Below are 19,488 nucleotides of genomic sequence, written 5' to 3'. Positions count from 1 at the left end.
TGGAATTTTCCATTTGTGACGCCATGTCAGCACTCAAAAATTTCAGATGTTGAAGGCTTTGGGATTTTGGAATTTCAGATAAGGTGTACTCAACCAGTAGTACCTCTGTCACCCGGGCTCTTCTGCAAATCCAAGTAAATAACATCCACTGACTCTTATTTGATAGCGTACTCAGTGTGAAAATGAGAATTTACCTCCAAAGGTTTCTCTATTGGGTTTGCTTCAACCCATGTTATCATGGACAGATGAATTCAGGTAGGTGTGTTGTGTTGAACCCTTGAGTTGGTTCACTCATTACCTACTTCACACTCAGTCTAGCCTTAAAGACTCTGGCAGTGTTAGTGCGCCTTGAGTTAATGGACATTGAAGTCCTCTCCAAAACTACAATTGCTACTTTTAATGCTTCTTCCAAGTGTTGCTCAACATGGAGATCACTGACCTAGGAATGGAAATATCTAGTACACAGGAGGTTTCCTTGCCTATATTTGACCTAATGCAATGAAACTTCATCAAGTGTGGAATCAATGTTGAAGACGTTGATTCCACACTTGAGGAAGTCTCCTCTCTTAATATGGCACTCTGCTACCACCTTTAGTGGGTCTGTCCAGCCAATTAGATATGAAACATAGAAACGTGGAAGCATAGAAAACCGACAACATAATACAGGCCCTTCGGCCCACAAAGTGGTGCCGAACATGTCACTACCTTAGAAATTAATAGGGTTACCCATAGCTCTCTATTTTTCTAAGCTCCATGTACCTATCCAAAAGTCTCTTAAAACACCCCATCGTATCTGCCTCCAACACCATTGCCAGCTGACCATTCCATGCACTCACCACTCTCTGCATTTTAAATAAATAAATAAATAAATATAAAAATAATAATAAAAACAAAAAAACAACGACAACAACTTACCCCGACATCTCCTCTGTCCCTACTCCTAAGCACCTTAAAACTATGCCCTCTTGTGGCAGCCATTTCAGCTCTGGGGAAAAAACCTCTGACAATCCACATGATCAATGCCTCTCATTACCTTGTACATCTCTATCAGGTCACTTGTCATCCTCTGTCATTCCAAGGAGAAAAGGCCGAGTTCACTCAACCTGTTTTCATAAGATATGCTCCCCAATCCAGGCAACATCCTTGTAAATCTCCTCTGCACCCTTTCTATGGTTTCCAAATCCTTTCTGTAGTGAGGCGACCAGAACTGAGCACAGTACTCCAACTGGGGTCTGACCAGGGTCCTATATAGCTGCAACATTACCTCTCAGCTCCTAAATTCAATTCCACAATTGATGAAGGCCAATACACCATATGCTTTCTTAACCACAGAGTCAACCTGCGCAGCTGCTTTGAGCGTCCTCTGGACTCAGTCCCCAAGATCCCTCTGATCCTCCACACTGCCAAGAGTCTTACCGTTAATACTATATTTTGCAATCATATTTGACCTACCAAAGTGAACCACCTCACACTTATCTGGGTTGAACTCCATCTGCCCCTTCTCAGTCCAGTTTTACATCCAATCAATGCCCCACTGCAACCTCTGACAGCTCTCCACACTATCCACAACACCCTCAACCTTTGTGTCATCGGGAAATTTACCAACCCATCCCTCCACTTTCTCATCCAGGTCATTTATAAAAATCACAAAGAGTGAGGGTCCCAGAACAGATCCCTGAGGCACGCCACTGGTGACCAACCTCCATGCAGAATATGACCCTTCTACAACCACTCTTTGCCTTCTGTGGGCAAGCCAGTTTTGGATCCACAAAGCAATGTCCCCTTCGATCCTATGCCTCCTTACTTTCTCAATAAGCCTTGCACGGGGTACATTATCAAATGCCTTGCTGAAATCCATATACACTACATATACTGCTCTTCCTCCATCAATGTGTTTAGTCACATCCTCAAAAAATTCCATCAGGCTTGTAAGGCACGACTTGCCCTTGAAAAAGTCATGCTGACTATTCCTAATCATATCATACCTCTCCAAATGTTCATAAATCCTACCTCTCAGGATCTTCTCCATCAACTTACCAACCACTGAAGTAAGACTCACTGGTCTATAATTTCCTGGGCTCCCTCTACTCTCCTTCTTGAATAAGGGAACAACATCCGCAACCCTCCAATCCTCCAGAACCTTTCCTGTCCCCATTGATGATGCAAAGATCATTGCCAGAGGCTCAGCAATCTCCTCCCTTGCCTCCCACAGTAGCCTGGGTACAGCCCATCCAGTCCCGGCGACTTATCCAACTTGATGCTTTCCAAAAGCTCCAACACATCCTCTTTCTTAATATCTACATGCTCAAGCTCTTCAGTCTGCTGCAAGTCATCACTACAATCAACAAGATCCTTTTCTATAGTGAATACTGAAGTAAATTATTCATTAAGTACCTCTGCTATTTCCTTCGGTTCCATACACACTTTCCCACTGTCACACTTGATATGTCCTATTCTTTTACATCGTATCTTCTTGCTCTTCACATACTTGTAGAATGCCTTGGGGCTTTCCTTAATCCTGCCCACCAAGGCCTTCTCGTGGCCCCTTCTGGCTCTCCTAATTCCCTTCTTAAACTCCTTCCTGTTAGCCTTATAATCTTCTAGATCTCTAAAATTACCTAGCTCTCTGAGCCTTTCATAAGATAAGACACATCCACGTATGGTAATAAAGGTGTCTGTTCTAAAGCCCATTGGATATAATGCTGCAAATATGACGATTGTCACCCTAACCCATATAAAAGACTGAATGGGTACATCATTTTACTGTAAAACTATGATTTATGTACATAGGCTTTTTTAAAAGTCTCTACACAATGTAACAGTTGGAAGGCATTCTCGTACGGGGCAAAACAGCATCCTTCATTCTGCAGTGAGAATTGGCATTGGAAGCGTAGGTGCCAATATCACTGCCGAGCTCTTGTTCCCCATTTGGAAAAGAGGTTCTGAGGAAATTTAATTAATGAGTTTAAAATTATGGAAGGCCAAGGCAGAGTGAATGGAGAAGGCCCAATTGTCTCAGCAGGAAGGTCTATAACTTGGATTGGGGGCGGGAGTACAGTGGGAAAGAGTTAGAGTGAGAAGGTCAGGATGGGGTAGATTTACAGAAACTGGTAGAACAATTGATGAGAATATTGTCCACCCAGATAGAAACAACGGTCAAAAACTCATTGTGTGAATAAGAGATAAAACCCTATTCTCATTGAGAAAAAATTATTTGGATGAGTACATGATGTATCATAATGCATGTGGCTAAAGATCAAGAATGAGAAAATTGGAAAGCTTTTTCTCTGGTAATTGGGATATGTTGGACGTAATGGTTAACTCTCAAATAGTGAATATCTATCAATATGGTGAAATGACATGGCACTTAATGAGTCATATGCTTGAATCTCACTTGTTCTGGTCTATGCCTAGTTAATGAATATAGTATAAAGGCCCTTGATAGTGGAGGGAAACTGAAGTGGCTAATGCCCCACAACTGGGCACAACTTCATGGGTTCCTGTTAGATTGTGTGAATAATGGATAAGAAATGACATCTTCTGAAACTGATGGTTAATAGATCAACAAAATGACCACGTACTTACAGAGGTACAGTCTCCCCTCCATAGACTTTGTAATTCACTGAAAATCAAAGGAGCGGTCATTGACGGTGTGATCTGAGGCAGGGTGGTAGGGCCTTGGCTCATTCGGGCCGGCGATACTGGGAAAAGACAATAAACAGGAGGAAAATTACCTGTGAGGAGTAGAAACAGGAGGTATGTCTGTGGGACCGGTGTTCTGTGCTGAGTGTCAGATGACTCCCAGCCTCCCGGATGACCACATCTGCCCCAGGTGTGTTGAGCTGAAGCTCCTTAGGGACCATGTTAGGGAACTGGAGATGCAGCTGGATGACCTTCGTCTGGTCAGGGAAAGTGAGGAGGTGATAGAGAGGATCTATAGGCAAGTAGTGACACTGGGGCCTCAGGAGACAGATAAGTGGGTAACAGTCAGGAGAGGAAGGGCAAGAGTCAGATACTAGAGGTACCCAAGTGGCTGTCCCTCTTAACAATGGGTACCCCTGTTTGAGTACTGTTGGGGGAGACGGCCTACCTGGGGGAAGCAACAGTGGCTGCACCTCTGGCACAGAATCTGGCCCTGTGGCTCAGAAGATTAGGGAAAGGAAGAAGGCAGAAGTAATAGGGGTTCTATAGTTAGGGGGGGTCAGACAGTCGATTATGTGGATGCAGAAAAGAAACACAGATGGTAGTTTGCCTCCCAGGTGCCAGGGTCCAGGATGTTTCTAATCACATCCACGAAATCCTGAAGTGGGAAGAAGAACAGCCAGAGGTCATGGTACATATTGGTACCAACAACATGGTAGGAAAAGGGAGGAGGTCCTGAAAACAGACTACAGGGAGTGAGGAAGGAAGTTGAGAAGCAGGACCTCAAAGGTAGTAATCTCGGGATTATTACCTGTGCCATGTGACAGTGAGTATAGGAATAGTGAGGTGGAGGATAAATGTGAAGCTGAGGGATTGGAGCAGGGGACAGGGATTCAGATTTCTGGATCATTGGGACCTCTTTTGGGGCAGGCGTGACGTGTACAAAAAGGGCGGGTTGCACTTGAATCCCAGGGGGACCAATATCCCGGCAGGGAGGTTTGCTAAGGCTACTGGGGAAAGTTTAAACTAGAATTGTTGGGGGGTGGGAACCGAACTGAAGAGACTGAGGAAGGGATGGTTGGCTCACAAATAGAGAAACCTTGGAGACAGTGTGAGAGAGAGGATAGTTAGATGATAGAGAAGGTAGGCGCTCAGATTGATGGTTTGAGATGCGTCTATTTTAATGCAAGAAGCATCATGAACGAAGAGGATGAGCTTAGTGTGTGGATTTGTACTTGGTGCTCTGATGTTGTGGCCATTACAGAGACTTGGATGGTTCAGGGGCAGGAATGGTTACTTAGAGTGCCAGGCTTTAGATGTTTCAGAAAGGACAGGGAGGGATGCCAAAGAGGTAGAGACGTGGTACTACTCTCTATCAGAGATAGAGTCATGGCTACAGAAAAGGAGGAAGTCATGGCGGGATTGTCTACTGAGTCTCCGTGGGTGGAGGTTAGAATCAGGAAAGGGTCAATAACTCTACTGGGTGTTTTTTATAGACCACCCAATAATAACAGGGACATCAACGAACAGATAGGGAGACAGATTCTGGAAAGGTGTAATAAAAACAGGGTTGTCATGGTGGGAGATTTTAATTTCTCAAATACTGATTGGCATCTCCCTAGAGCAAGGGTTTAGATGGGGTGGAGTTTGTTAGGTATGTTCTGGAAGGTTTCCTGACACAATATGTAGATAAGCCTACGAGAGGAGAGGCTGTACTTGATCAGGTATTGGGAAGTGAACCTGCTCAGGTGTCAGGTCGCTCAGTGGGAGAGCATTTTGGAGATAGTGATCACAATTCTATCTCCTTTACCATAGCATTGGAGAGGGATAGGAACAGACAAGTTAGGAAAGTGTTTAATTGGAGTAAGGGGAAATATGAAGCTATCAGGCAGGAACATGGAAACATAAATTGGGAACAGATGTTCTCAGGGAAATGTACGACAGAAATGTGGCAAATTTTTAGGAGATATTTGAGTGGCATTCTGCATAGGTACATTCCAATGAGACAGAGAAAGGATGGTAGGGTACAGGAACCGTGGTGTACAAAAGGCTGTTGAAAATCTAGTCAAGAAGAAAAGAAAAGCTTATGAAAGGTTCAAAAACTAGGTGCTGATAGATTTAAAATATTATAAAGCTAGCAAGAAGGAGCTTAAGAATGAAATCAGGAGTGCCAGAAGAGGCCATGAGAAGGCCTTGGTAGACAGGATTAAGGAAAATATCAAGGCATTCTGCAAGTATGTGAATAGCATGAGGATAAGACGTGAGAGAATAGGAGCAATCAAGTGTGACAGTGGAAAATTGTGTATGAAACCAGAGGAGATAGTAGAGGTACTTAATGAGTACTTTGCTTTAGTATTCACTACGGAAAAGTATCTTGGTCATTGTAGGAATGACTTACAGCAGATTGAAAAGCTTGAGCATATCGACATTAAGAAAGCAGTTGTGCTGGAGCTTTTGAAAAGCATCAAGTTGGATGTCTCCGCTCTGGGACTGGACGAGATGCACCCCAGGCTACTGTAGGAGGTGAAGGAGGAGATTGCTGAGCCTCTGGCAATGATCTTTGCATCATCATGGGGGTGGGAGAGGTTCCGAAGGATTAGGGGGTTGCAGATGTTGTTCCCTTATTCAAGAAAGAGTAGAGATAGCTCAGGAAATTATAGGCCAGTAAATCTTACTTCAGTGGTTGGTAATTTGATGGAAAAGATCTTGAGAGGCAGGATTTATGAACATTTGGAGAGTTATAATATGATTAAGAATAGTAAGCATGGCTTTGTCAAAGACAACGTGTGCCTTACGAGTCTGATAGAAATTTTTTGTAGATGTGACTAAACATGTTGATGAAAGTAGAGCAGTAGATGTAGTGTATATGGATTTCAGCAAGGCATTTGATAAGGTACCCCATGCAAGGCTTATTGAGAAAGTAAGGAGGCAATGGATCCAAGGGGACATTGTTTTGTGGATCCAGAACTGTCTTGCCCACAGAAGGCAAAGAGTGGTTGTAGACAGGTCATATTCTGCATGGAGGACGGTGACCAGTGATGTGCCTCAGGGATCTGTTCTGGAACCCCTTCTCTTCGTGATTTTTATAAATGATCTGGGTGGGGAAGTGGAGGGATGGGTTAGCAAGTTTCCTGATGAAACAAAGGTTGGGGGTGTTGTGGATAGTGTGGAGGGCTGTTAGAGGTTATAGCAGGACATCAATAGGATGCAAAACTGTGCTGAGAAGTGGCAGATGGAGTTCAACCTAGATAAGTGTGAGGTGGTTCAGTTTGGTAGGTCAAATATGATGGCAGAATATAGTATTGATGGTAAGACTCTTGGCAGTGTGGAGGATCAGAGGGATCTTGGGATCCACAGGACACTCAAAGCTGCTGCGCAAGAAGGCAGGTGTTTGTGGTTGAATGGGATCTCTTGAAGGCATACGGTGCATTGGCCTTCATCAACCATGGGATTGAGTTTAAAAGCCAAGATGTAAAGTTACAGCTATATAGGACCCTGGTCAGACCCCACTTGGAGTACTGTGCTCAGTTCTGGTCACCTCACTACAGGAAGGATGTGGAAACTATAGAAAGGGTGCAGAGGAAATTTACAGGGATGTTTCCTGGATTGACAGCATGCCTTATGAGAATAGGCTGAGTGAAATTGGCCTTTTTTTCTTGGAGCGGTGGAGGATAAGGGGTGACATGGTAGAGGTGTATAAGATGATGAGAGGCGTTGATTGTGTGGATAGTCATAGGCTTTTTTCCCAGGGCTGAAGCGGCTAACACGAGAGGGCACAGTTTTAAGGTGCTTGGAGGAAGGTACAGAGGAAATATCAGGTGTAAGTTTTTTACTCAGAGTAGTGAGTGCCTGGAATGGGCTGCCGGCAATGTTGTTGGAGGCGGATACGATGGGGTCTTTTAAGAGAGTCCTGTAAAATTAGAGGGTTGTTGGTAACCCTAGATAATTTCTAAAGTAAATGCACGTTCAGCACAGCATTGTGGGCTGAAGAGCCTGTATTGTGCTGTAGGTTTGCTATGTTTCAATGTTTCTATGTTTCTAATTCTTGCTGCCTGGTAAAGCAACCAATATAATCAAAGACTCCACACACTCAAGGTATTCTTTGTTTGGGCAAAAAATGCAAAAGCCTGAAAGCACATATTACAGCTTCTATTCTTCTTCACTGTTATAAGACATTTGAATAGTTCCCTAATATGATAAGATAGACTCTTGACCACACAACTTACCTCGTTTTGACCATGCACCTTATTGACTGCGTGCACTGCATTTTGTTTCATTCTGTTATTGTTTTACCTCAATGTTGCAAAAATTATCTATAAGAATAGTATGAAAGACAAGTTTTTCACTGTACTGTACCTTAGTACATGTGATAATAAGAAGCAAACTTACCAATGTAGCAATTTATGGAAAATGAAGCAAAAGTGAGAATCTGGTACAGAGGGTGCCCATGATCAAACTGAATGGCAGAATTGTCTTGATGGCCTAAGTTATATTCCTGCCACTTCTTTGTAATTTAAAAAAAATGATTGCTGGGGGCAGGTTATGGAAAGCGGCCAATGCTGGGAGAGGCATTTCATAGTCTTACTGGCAGAGAGTCATTTGGCTATTACACAGTAATGTTGTTCTGCTGATTCATCGGCCACGTCAAGGTGTAGGCTTTTTCCTCTCTTGTAGTGAATGAATTAAATAGACATCACTGAAGTATTTGTCATATATGTGGAATAAATTACTGTGATCACTTACTGTCAGAAAGTGCAACCTGGAGTGGTATTCTTTAACATCCTCCAAGACAGATTTACCACCAGGATGATTTTGTGCTTTGAAGTTCACTGGCTAAGCTTTGGATGGTACCTTGCTGTCCGGTGATAGTCCTATCAAATATACTAGTGGTGCTTCTTTAGAGAGTGAGAGGCCAGGCTAATAATAAGAGTCAAATACACCTGAAGTGGTCTCCATGTTAATGGTCTATTGCTTAATAATTACAATTACTTGCTTAAGTAAATTAAAAGATTTTTGGATTTGAAGTTAAGCAGAAGAGTATTAGCATCAACAAATACTTCTCTATAAACACCTTCAGGTCTTCATTTATATACATTGAAATAAAAAGTATAAGTTTAACTTTCTTGCAAAATAATACCTGATTACTCAGCTGCAACTGACATGTTGTAATCCCAAAAGCACCATCTCCAGAGCCTCCACCAAAGAACTGGTTAATAGACGAATTTTGGTAGAACCTGAGTTTTCTCCTGCTACTCGCCTTTCATGGTCTGAGTGAAATTAGTTGAAGTACTAGTTGTGACTGGACACAAGTCAAGAAAACTCACATTTGTTCTATTCTGTCCTTTGGTGTTATTTTTAGGTCAAAGGGCAAAAGGTATAAGATATGTAGTTTGTAATAGATACAATTCTATCAAGCCATAGGGTTATCAAAAGCAAGGAGAGTTCAGTTCAGCTTAAGCAGCTGAATTGAAGGGATTGCCTGAGTATTGTGAGTACAATGATGGACTTAATGATAAGATCGTAAGACATAGGCGCAGAATTAGGCCATTCAGCCCATCGAGTCTGCTCTGCCATTCCATCATGGCTGTTCCCAGATCCCATTCAAGCACAAACACCTGCCTTCTTGCCATATTCTTTGATGCCCTGACTAATGATGCACCGAGGGATTGTTTAGTTTGTAGAATCTTACAAGAAAGTGTTCATAAGCAGCTCCTAACTGGAGTATAACTTACATTTAAAAGAGTAGTTGAAATTGCTTTATCCATGGATACAGCAAACAGAGACACATTTGAGTTGCAGCTGGGAATGAAAGTGAGTGTAAACAAAATTGCAGCATCTGAACAGAAACTTATCTGGCTGAACAAATTGTGTTACTGTTGTGGCAGGGACTCACATACAGCACACCAATGCAGATTTAAAGACAAAACTTGCAGAAAATGCAACAAAGTAGGTCACATACAAAGTGCATGTCAGACAGACAAAAGTAAATGGTCTTCACAAGGAAAAGAAATAGCTAAGAAGTCAAATTACATTAAAAAAACACTAATCTGTCTGCTGTTGAAGAAAAAATCTGATGATATTGAGTGTGACACAGGACTGGCTGGCCTTGAGATTTAAAATGGGAAACTAGCAATAGGCAAGCATCATGGCTTACACCAGAAGTGAAGAGCAAATCAATTAAAATGGATTTGGACACTGGTTCAGCTGTTTCAATCATTCCACAAAATGAGTTTTAAGGGCATTTCAAAGGTACAGGTGTCCCCCGCTTTACGAACGTTCACTTTACGAAACCTCACTGTTACGAAAGACCTACATTAGTACCCTGTTTTCACTTTCAGAAGGTGTTTTCACTGTTACGACAAAAAATCAGTGCGCGATAAAAAGCCACTCGCGCCCCGAGCAGCCGCTCTCCCCCTGGATTCGGAACGGCATTGCTTTATCACGTGCCTGTGAGCAGTCGTTTGCAAGATGAGTTCTATGGTATTGGAAAAGCCTGAAAGAGCTTGTAAGGGTGTTACACTTAGCGTAAAACTAGACATAATTAAGCGTTTCAATCGTGGTGAATAAAATAAGGACAAAGTGAGTTTGGCTTGTGGAAGCTGACAAAGGTGATGTTGAAGAGGTTTTGGCATCCCATGACCAAGATCTGATAGATGAAGAGCTGATGCAATTGGAAGAGGAAAGGATAAAAATCGAAACTGAATAAGTAATGATAAAGTACGACTTTAATTTTGAAAGGGTATGTAGGTTTAGGGGATATTTGCAGGATGGTTTGAGTCCTTACAAAGAATTGTATGATCGAAAAATGCGTGAGGCTCAGTAGTCAAGCAAGCCTTCCACATCAGCCACAGCAGACGACGAACCTTGACCTTCGACATCGAGGCGAGCAGTCACAGGAGAAGATGAGCTGCCTGCCCTAATGGAAACAGACGATGACGAGATGACACCCCAACCCCCAGGCCACGGACAGATACTGATTCGCGGAGAATGCAGCAGTAGCCGGGAGACACACAGCACATCTTTAAGAAAAAAGCCGAAATAAACATGCTAATTAATTAGGTGCCACCCAACATGTAATTGTCAGCCCAGATCAAAGACGATGCAATCAGAAATCGGCACTGATCTGGGCTGCCAATTACGTGCCGGACGGCACCTAATTAATTAGCATGTTTATTTCGGCTTTTTCCTTAAAGATGTGCTGTGTGCCTCCCGGTTACTGCTGTACCCCTGCATGCTTCGCGGCAACGTATCGGTCGGCGGCCTGGAGGGTGGGGGCCACCGCACCACCCAACCTGCGACAACTCAGTCTAACACACCATCATCAGTGTGCTTGGCGCTGAACTAATTCCGGTAAGTGACACTACACTGTACATACATTATTTCTACTTTATATAGGCTGTGTATTTTTACGTGTTATTTGGTATGATTTGGCAGCTTCATAGCTTAAAGGTTACTGGAGAGTGCTTGCGTCGTGTTTTTGCCAACAGCGCTTGCGTGAGATTTTCTGCCAATGGCGCTTGCGTGAGATTTTCGCTACGGAGAACAGTTCAGTAATGATTGTGGAAAAGTACTTCTACTTTATATAGGCTGTGTATTTATCATATCATTCCTGCTTTCACTATTTGTTACTGTTATTTTAGGTTTTATGTGTTATTTGGCATGATTTGGTAGATTATTTTTGGGTCTGCGAACGCTCACAAAATTTTCCCATATAAATAAATGGTAATTGCTTCTTCGCTTTACGACATTTTGGCTTACGAACCGTTTCATACCTTCGGATGGCCGGGGAAACCTGTACTAAACTGAAGCCTGCAGATATCCAACTAAGAACTTGTATTCTGGAGAAAAGATAACTGTTGTGGGAATGACATTTGTAACAGTAAAATACAACAACCAACAAGTCACATTGGGCTTGAATGTGGTAAAAACCGGATCAGCGTTGTGGGGATGTGATTGGCCAAGACAACTACAACTTGACTGGAGATTCATCCACCATTTGCATGTCATATCCCCTGCAATAGAGTCAAATGAAAACCAATTTAGAAAGGTATTGGGTGATGCCACAACTGTCTCCATGCTGTACACCATGATCCATTCCCCAACAGAAGGCAAACTAGTGTTGGTACAAACCTTTGTCTCTGGTTGGAAAGCATATTGGACCAAGGAAGGACCATGATGTTCAGAGAAATCTTGAAAGTGACAGAAGCAGTGGTCCAATTATAACAGTTTTTATAGGCAACTTATCTGAGAAAGCTTCTGATATATTAATTAGGCAGTTACTTGCAAAATATGCCTTGCCTTTAAGATGGAAGAGAGTTCAAGAAGCTTCAGGAAAGCTGCAAGCATTCGGGTGTTATGAGTATAAAGAACCAGAATCTACTCTGCGTGCATTAAGGTTATTGCATGAATTTCAAGTGGGAGACAAAAATCTGCTTGTAAAAGTACATGCAAAAACCAAAGCCCAGTTGGATGAATGGAAAGCCAAAAAGGAAAGACTCAATAGAGATACAAAAATCAAAGGATTCATCAGATGTTGTGGATGAGGAAACCAATGAGGAATCGATTGTAAAGGGAGCAATAGAAGGATTGATAAGAGAATAGTGAACGAAATGGACATTCCCAAGATCAGGATGCACAAACTAGAAGAAGAAAAGGGAAGGAGCAGAAAGGTGTCCAGATCTGTCAGAAGCACTTCCTGCAGTCTCAGAGTCAACTCCCACAACCACCACAGAGGAGGGCCCAGAACCTGAGATTGTTTTCACAGCCACAAGTCTCAACTGCCAAGCAGAATGATCACACCCCCTCTTGTCAGGAAAGATGTTATCTGAAAGGAGTTAGAAATCCACAACAGTGATTAAATCTATAGGACAGAATGGGACAATTGATAATTTACTATGCAATGAATGTGTGCACAGTAGTTGTATTATATAGTATATTGTGTATATATTTGAGATGCATTCTCTACTGAGTTGGAGTTTTTAACTAAGCAGGGTGAAGTGTTGTGTATTTAATATTTAAGTAGTATTTGAGTAATATTGAAAATATATTGTTTAAGTAAACATGCTTGTTCTTTAAATAATTAGTTATGGGTTTATGTGAATTGCCTTTGTGTTCACGCTGCCATGTGATACAAACATGCCTTGCTTAAAGTAAACATGAGGTTAGACTCACATTTTGGAACTAGTTTAATGTCTTGAAGTTATAAAACATAACAGGCAGAATTGCTAGGGCTGTTGGGCATGGTTTAAACTAGTCTGGCAGTGGTTGAGAACCAGAGTGATAGATCAGAGGACGTGGAGGATGGTAAACAGGTAGATAGCATGTGTAGAGAGGCCAAAGAAGAGTAGCACAAAATTGCAGACAGTGGGACAGGCTCAAGTGTGTCTATTTTAATGCAAGAAGTATCAGGAACAAGGGAGATGAATTTAAAGCATGAGTCAGTGCATGTAACTATGACATTGTGGCCATTCTGGAGACGTGGATGTCACAAGGGCAGGAATGACTGCTGGATGTTTCTGGGTTTAGATGTTTCATAAGGAACAAGGGGGGTTACAAAAGAGGTGGGGGATTGGAATTGGTAGTCAGGGACAGCTGCTGAAAGGGAGAACATCAAATTCAAAGTTCAAAGTAAATTTAAAATCGAATTATATATATGTCACCATTTACAACCCGGAGATTCATTTTCTTGCATACACAGAAAATCCAAGAAACGTTATGGAATTGATCAAACACCACACCCTACCAGGATGGACAAATGACTAATGTGCAAAAGACAAATTGTTCAAATACAGAAGAAGAAAAATTAATAATTAAGCAATAAATATCAAGAGCATGAAATGAAGAGTACTTGATAGTCCTCAGGGAAGGATTGTCTACTGTGTTAGAGTGGATGGAATTCAGAAACAGGAAGGGAGCTGGGAAAGGATGGAAAGTGAAGGTTGACAAGAGATATGGAACACTGCAAAGTCAAGAGAAAGAAAGAAGCTTATTAAAGGTTTATGAAGCAAGGATCAGACAGGGTTCTAACGAGGAAAGGAGTAATCACTCTATTGTGAGTATTCTATAGACTTTCCAGTAGTAACAGAGATATTGTGGAACAGATCTGGAGACAGACTTAGGAAAGTTACAAAAATAACATGGTTATTGTCATGTGGAATTCAACTTCCCTAATATTTAACTGGGATCAGTAGTGCAAAATATTTAGATGGGGCAGAATTTGTTAGGTGTGACCTGGAACACTTAGTGCAAATGATTTAGATAGTGTGGAATTTGTTAAGCATTGAGAAAGCGTTTCTGATACCATATGTAGACAGGCTGACTAGAAGAGAAGTGATACCAGATCAAGTATGCGGCAATGAACCTAGTCAGGTGTCAAATGATTTTGGTGGGTGGGCATTTCAAAGACAGTGACCACAACTCCCTGAGCTTTACCAAAGCCTTGGACAGTGATGGGGAAGTGGGGGGGGGGGGAGATGAAATAAAGAGCTGGGAGATTGACTGGTGTAAGAGGTAAAGAGCTGGAGGAGTGGGAAACTGATAGGAGAGCAAGGAAGACAGTGGGAAAAAGAGAAGGAAGAGGAGCACCAGAGAGGGGTGATGGGCAGGGAAGGAAAAAAGTGAGAGAGGGAAACAAGGATGTGGAATAGTGAAGCGGAGGGGTGGGGTGTGGTGGATACAATTACCAAAAGTTCGAGAAATTGATGTTCATGCCATTAGGTTGGAGGCTACCCAGATGGAATATAAGGTGTTGCTCCTCCAAACTGAATGGGGCCTCATTGAGCAGAAGAGGAGGCAATGGACTGACATGTCAGAATGGGAATGGGAAATAGAATTGAAATAGGTGGCTACCGGGAAATCCCACTTTTTCAGGCAGATGCTTGGCCAAGCAGTGTCCCAATCTACCAAGATGTTATGCCAAAAGAATATTTAGTATGGGTATAGCAAAAGTGTTTATTGCCTTTGTTATATTCTCATTATTGAGCTCTGATTAGCAGATTTTCTTAAGCCTGGAAGTAAATTCTGGCAAAAGTTTTCCTTTTATCACATTATGATCTATCTTCTTTGCTTGTTGATATTCCAAATACTTATATGTTTCATATTCATCCATTGATTGTATTGTATCCTGCTGCTTATTATTATTTTTTTTCAATCTCTTTCTTATTGCACAAAGTAAAAGTAATGAAATTATACAGCACCTTCCATTCCCTTTTCAGTCATCTCATATCACTTGCTGACTTGTTAAGTTAAGAAGAGGTAAGCCTTTTTTTCTCTTTTTTTTAGGTTTAGAGTAGTCAGAATGAAATGCTCCTGCTGTCAAATATGGGAAATCAAGATACCTGATAACTACATCTCCAGTGCCTGACTGACCGGGTCAGGGAGTTGGAGCTGGAGTTAAATGTTCTCAGGATCATTAGAAAGGCTGGAGATATTATCGATGAGACTTTTGAAGAGGTGGTCACACCAAGAGTACGGCCTTGGGACAGGTGACCATCAGGAGAGGTAAAGGGATTAAGAAGTCAGTGCAGGGTTCCCTTGAGGCCATTCCCCTCTGTAACAAGTATACCTCTTTGGATACTGCTGGAGGTGGATGACCCATTGGATCACAACAGCAGCAGCCAGGATGGTGGCACTGTGGACGGTACTAAGACTCAATAGGGAAGGGTACAGTTGGGCAGTGCAGTAGTTATAAGGGACTTGATAAGGGACAGAAAGGAGATACTGTGACTGCAAGGGAGACACGAGGATGGTGTGTTGCCTCCAGGGTGCTAGGGTCCATGATGTAGTGGGGTGGCTGCAGGATATATAAAGGAAGGATGACATAGGCAGAAAAGGAGAAGAGGTCCTACCCAGTGAGTATATAGAGTTATGGAAGAGGCTGTAGAGGAGGACCTCCAAGGTACAGTAGTAATTTTCGGAATACTCCCTGCCACAAGCTAGTGTAGTAGGAATGGGCCAATAGCATGGATGAATGAGTGACTGAGAAGACAGTGCAGTGGGCAGGACTTCAAGATCTTGGATCACTGGAACCTTTTTTGGGGAAAGGGTAACCTCTACAAGAGTGGCGGGTTGCACTGAACTGGAGGGAAAACAATATTCTGGCCTTGAGGTTTGCTGACGATACTCAGGAGAGTTTGAACTAGGTTTCCCAGGTCAGTGAGGGAGGGATCAGATCAGAAGGTAGATGTCAGGGAAAGTATTGAAGGGCAAAATCAAAATAAGAGGTATGATGGGTTGAATAGTTTGAAGTGTGTATATTTTTATGTTAGGATTATTATGGGTAAGGGTGATGAACTTAGAGCATGGATCAATGTATGGAACTATGATGTATGGTATGATCCTTAGGGGAGAGTTTTAAACTGGAGCAGGGCACACCTGAGATGTGGAGGGTGTTGCAGTGTACAGGAAAAGTATGTTCCTGTTAGAAGGAAGGACAGGGATGGAAAGATAAGAGAACCTTGGATGTCAAGAAAGGTAATGGATTTAGTTAAGAAAAAGGAAATGTAAAGGTTCGGGAGTTAGAATCAAACGAAGCACATGAATATAAAGAAGCCAGAAAAGAAATAAAGAAGGGAATTTGGGAAGACAGCAGGGGCCATGAAAAGTCCTTGGCAAGTAGGATTAAAGAAAATCCTGTGGCATTCTATACATACATCAAGAGCAAGAGAGTAACTAGAGAGAGGATGGGACCACTCAAATATAAATGGGGGAACATTTGCTTGGATGTAGAAAATGTGAGTGACGTACTTAATGAGTACATTGCTTCAGCATTTACCAAGGAAAAGATTATGGAGGACTAGGAGATCAGTGCTGGGCATATAAATATATTAGGGCTTTTAAAGGTCAAGGAGGAGGAAGTATTGGCTCTCCTAATGAGTATTAAGGTGGAAAAATCTCCAGGGCCTGATTGGATATACACATGTGTGTCCTCTCTAGCCATAGGCGAGGTCCTGGAGGACTGGAGAGTGGCTAATGTTGTACCCTTTTTTCAGAAAGGAACAAGGGAAAATTCTGGGAATGACAGACTAGTGAGTCTCATGTCAGTTGTAGGGAAATTGCCGGAGGAAATTCTTAGGGATAGATATGAGCATTTGGAAATCCATGGCCTAAATATGGAGAACCAGCATGGCTTTGTGCGTGGCAGGCCAGGCCTTCCCAGCTTCACTGAGTTTTTTGACAAGGTGACGAGAGAGATCGATGAGGGGAGGGCAGTGAATGTTGTATATGTGGATTTTAGAGAGACATTTGACAAAGTCCCTCATCCAGAAGATTAAGATGAATGGGATCTGTGGTGAATTGACTGTTTGGATTCATAACTGGCTTGCACACAGAAGACAGAGGGTTGTGATTGAAAGGACTTATTCAAGCTGGAAATCCATAATTAGTCGTGTCCCACAGGATCCTGTGCTGGGACCTCTGCTGTTTGTGATGTATATAAATGACTTGGATATAAATGTAGATGGGTGGGTTAGAAAGTTTGCAGAATATACCAAGATTGGTGGAGTTGTGGATAGTGTAGAAGACTGGCAAAGAATACAGCATGATATAGATCATGTGCAGATATGGGCAGATGGAGTTTAACCCAGGTAAATGTGAGGTGGTGAAGAAGGCTTGCTTTTATTAGTTGGGGCATTGAGTTCAAAAGCCATGTGGCTATGTTGTAACTTTATGAAACTCTAGTTAGACCACATTTGGAGTATTGCATACAATTCTGTTTGCCCCACTATAGGAAGGATGTTGAGGCTTTGGGGAAGGTGCAGAAGATGTTAACCAGGATGCTGTCTGGAGTTTAGAAGAATGAGGGGGAATCTCATTTAAACCTATCGAGTATTGAAAGGCCAAGATAGTGTGGATGTGGAGAGGATGTTTCCTGTAGTTGGGGAGTTTGGACCAGAAGGCACAGCCTAGAATTGAGGAGTGTCCAATTAGAGCAGAGATGAGGGAAAAATCCCTTTAGTCAAAGGATGGTGAATCTATGAAATTCATTGCCTCAGACAGCTGAGCAGCCCAAGTTATTCGGATATTTAAGGCAGAGGTTGATAGGTTCTTGATTAATCAGGGTGTCAAAGGCAGGAGAATGAAGTTGAGAGAGATAATAAATCAGCTATGATGGAATGGCAGACCAGACTTGATGGGCTGAATAGCCTAATTCTGCTCCTATATCTTACGGTCTGCATTGGGTGTACTGGATACAATAGATGACCCTGACAGACTCAAAGGAGAAGAGTTGCCTCATTTGGAAAACTATTTAGGGCCCTGAATGGAGGTGAGATTGGCAGGTGGATGACTTCTTCCACTTCCAGGGATAGATGCCGGGAGGGAGATCAGTGGGGAGGAATGAATGGACAAGCAAATCACAGAGAGTGTGGCTCTTGCAGAAAGCAGAGAGTGGGGAGGGGAGAGGCAAAGATGTGTTCCATGGTAGGATGCTGTTGAAGAAGGCAGAAGTTGTGGAGGATGATGTGCTAAATGGGGTGGTAGGTAAGGACAAGAGGAACGCTATTCCTCTTAAGGCAGTGGGAAGATAGAGTGAGGGTCGATGTCTGGGAAATGGAGAAGGTGTGGGTGAGGGCAGCATCAATGATGGAGGAAGGGAAACTCTATTCTTTGAAGAAGGAGGACATCTCTGAAGTTCTGGAAAAGGAAAGTCTCATCCTTGGAACAGATGCAGCAGAGTCAAAGGAACTGAGAAAAGGGAATGGCATTTCTTAGCTCATTTTATCAATACATTGATATCATCCTGTAGTCAAAGACAATCAAAACTCACTGTCAACAATACTACCCATCTTTGTTTCATCTGATAACTTTCTGTTCATGCCTCCTACATCCCCTTGTAATTATTGAAATGTATTGCCATTAGCAAAGACCCAGAGCTGATTACTATGAAGCACCACTAGTCAGAGGAATTCGATCACAAAGAACTCCCTCTACCATTACCACCCCTCTCCTTCACCATTCCCCATTCCCATTTCCCTCTCTCACTTTATTTCCCTACCTGCCCATCACCTCCCTCGGGATCTTCTCTCCCTTCCCTTTCTTCCATGGCCTTTTGTCCTCTCCTAACAGACTGACCCTTCTGCAGCCCTTTATCTTTTTCACCAATCGACTTTCCAGCTCTTTACTTCACGCTTCCCCCCACCCAGTTTCACCTGTCATTTATTACCTTGTATTTTCTTGTACTCAACTGGTACTCACACTTAATAACTTCTCTCTTGACTCTTTCCACTTTCTTCAGGCCAAGGGTGTAGCTATGGGCACTCACATGGGCCCCAACTATGCCTGCCTCTTCATTGGTTATGTGGAACAGCCTGTCCTCCAAAACTATTCTGGTACTGCTCCCCAACTTTTCCTTCGCTACAATGACGACTACATTGGTGCTGCTTCTTGCACCCATGCTGAGCTCGTCAATTTCATCAACTTTACTTCAAACTTCCACCCAGCCCTCAAATTCACTTGGTCTATCTCGGACAATTTTCTCCCCTTTCTCGATCTCTCGGTCTCCATCTCTGGAGACAGACTGTCCACTGACATCTTCTACAAGCCCACTGACTCTCATAACTACCTTGACTATACCTCTTCCCACCCTGCCACATGCAAGTATGCCATTCCCTATTCCTGGTTCCTCCAACTCTGCCGCATCTGCTCCCAGAATGAGGCTTCCCATTCCAGGACACCTCAAATGTCCTTTTTCTTTAAGGATCGTGTTTTCCCATCTGCCGTCATCAACGATGCCCTCACCTGCATTTCCTCCATTTCCCGTACTTCCACCCTCACCCCATCCTCCCGCCACCACAACAGGGACAGAGTTCCCCTTGTCCTCACCTACCACCACACCAGCCTCCGGATCCA

General features: G+C 42.7%; 1 protein-coding gene across 3 annotated transcripts in view; it reads right to left on the bottom strand.

Annotated features, from left to right (window-relative positions):
* LOC134340963 (protein FAM110C-like) overlaps positions 1–19,488 on the bottom strand; it is a 92,666-nt gene that overhangs the window by 33,975 nt on the left and 39,203 nt on the right. The window contains exon 2 of one of the 3 annotated variants that reach the window (XM_063038620.1): positions 3,582–3,701. The exons of 1 other annotated variant lie outside the window; for it this stretch is intronic. The gene's annotated coding sequence lies outside the window, so the exon portion shown is untranslated. The remainder of the gene's footprint in view (positions 1–3,581; positions 3,702–19,488) is intronic. One more of the 3 variants, XM_063038609.1, reaches the window with a different exon arrangement.

Source organism: Mobula hypostoma, chromosome 2 (assembly GCF_963921235.1).
Source record: "Mobula hypostoma chromosome 2, sMobHyp1.1, whole genome shotgun sequence".
NCBI lineage: Eukaryota > Metazoa > Chordata > Chondrichthyes > Myliobatiformes > Myliobatidae > Mobula > Mobula hypostoma.
Note: the sequence above shows the minus strand (reverse complement) of the source record. Positions and strands in the feature narration are given on the sequence as shown.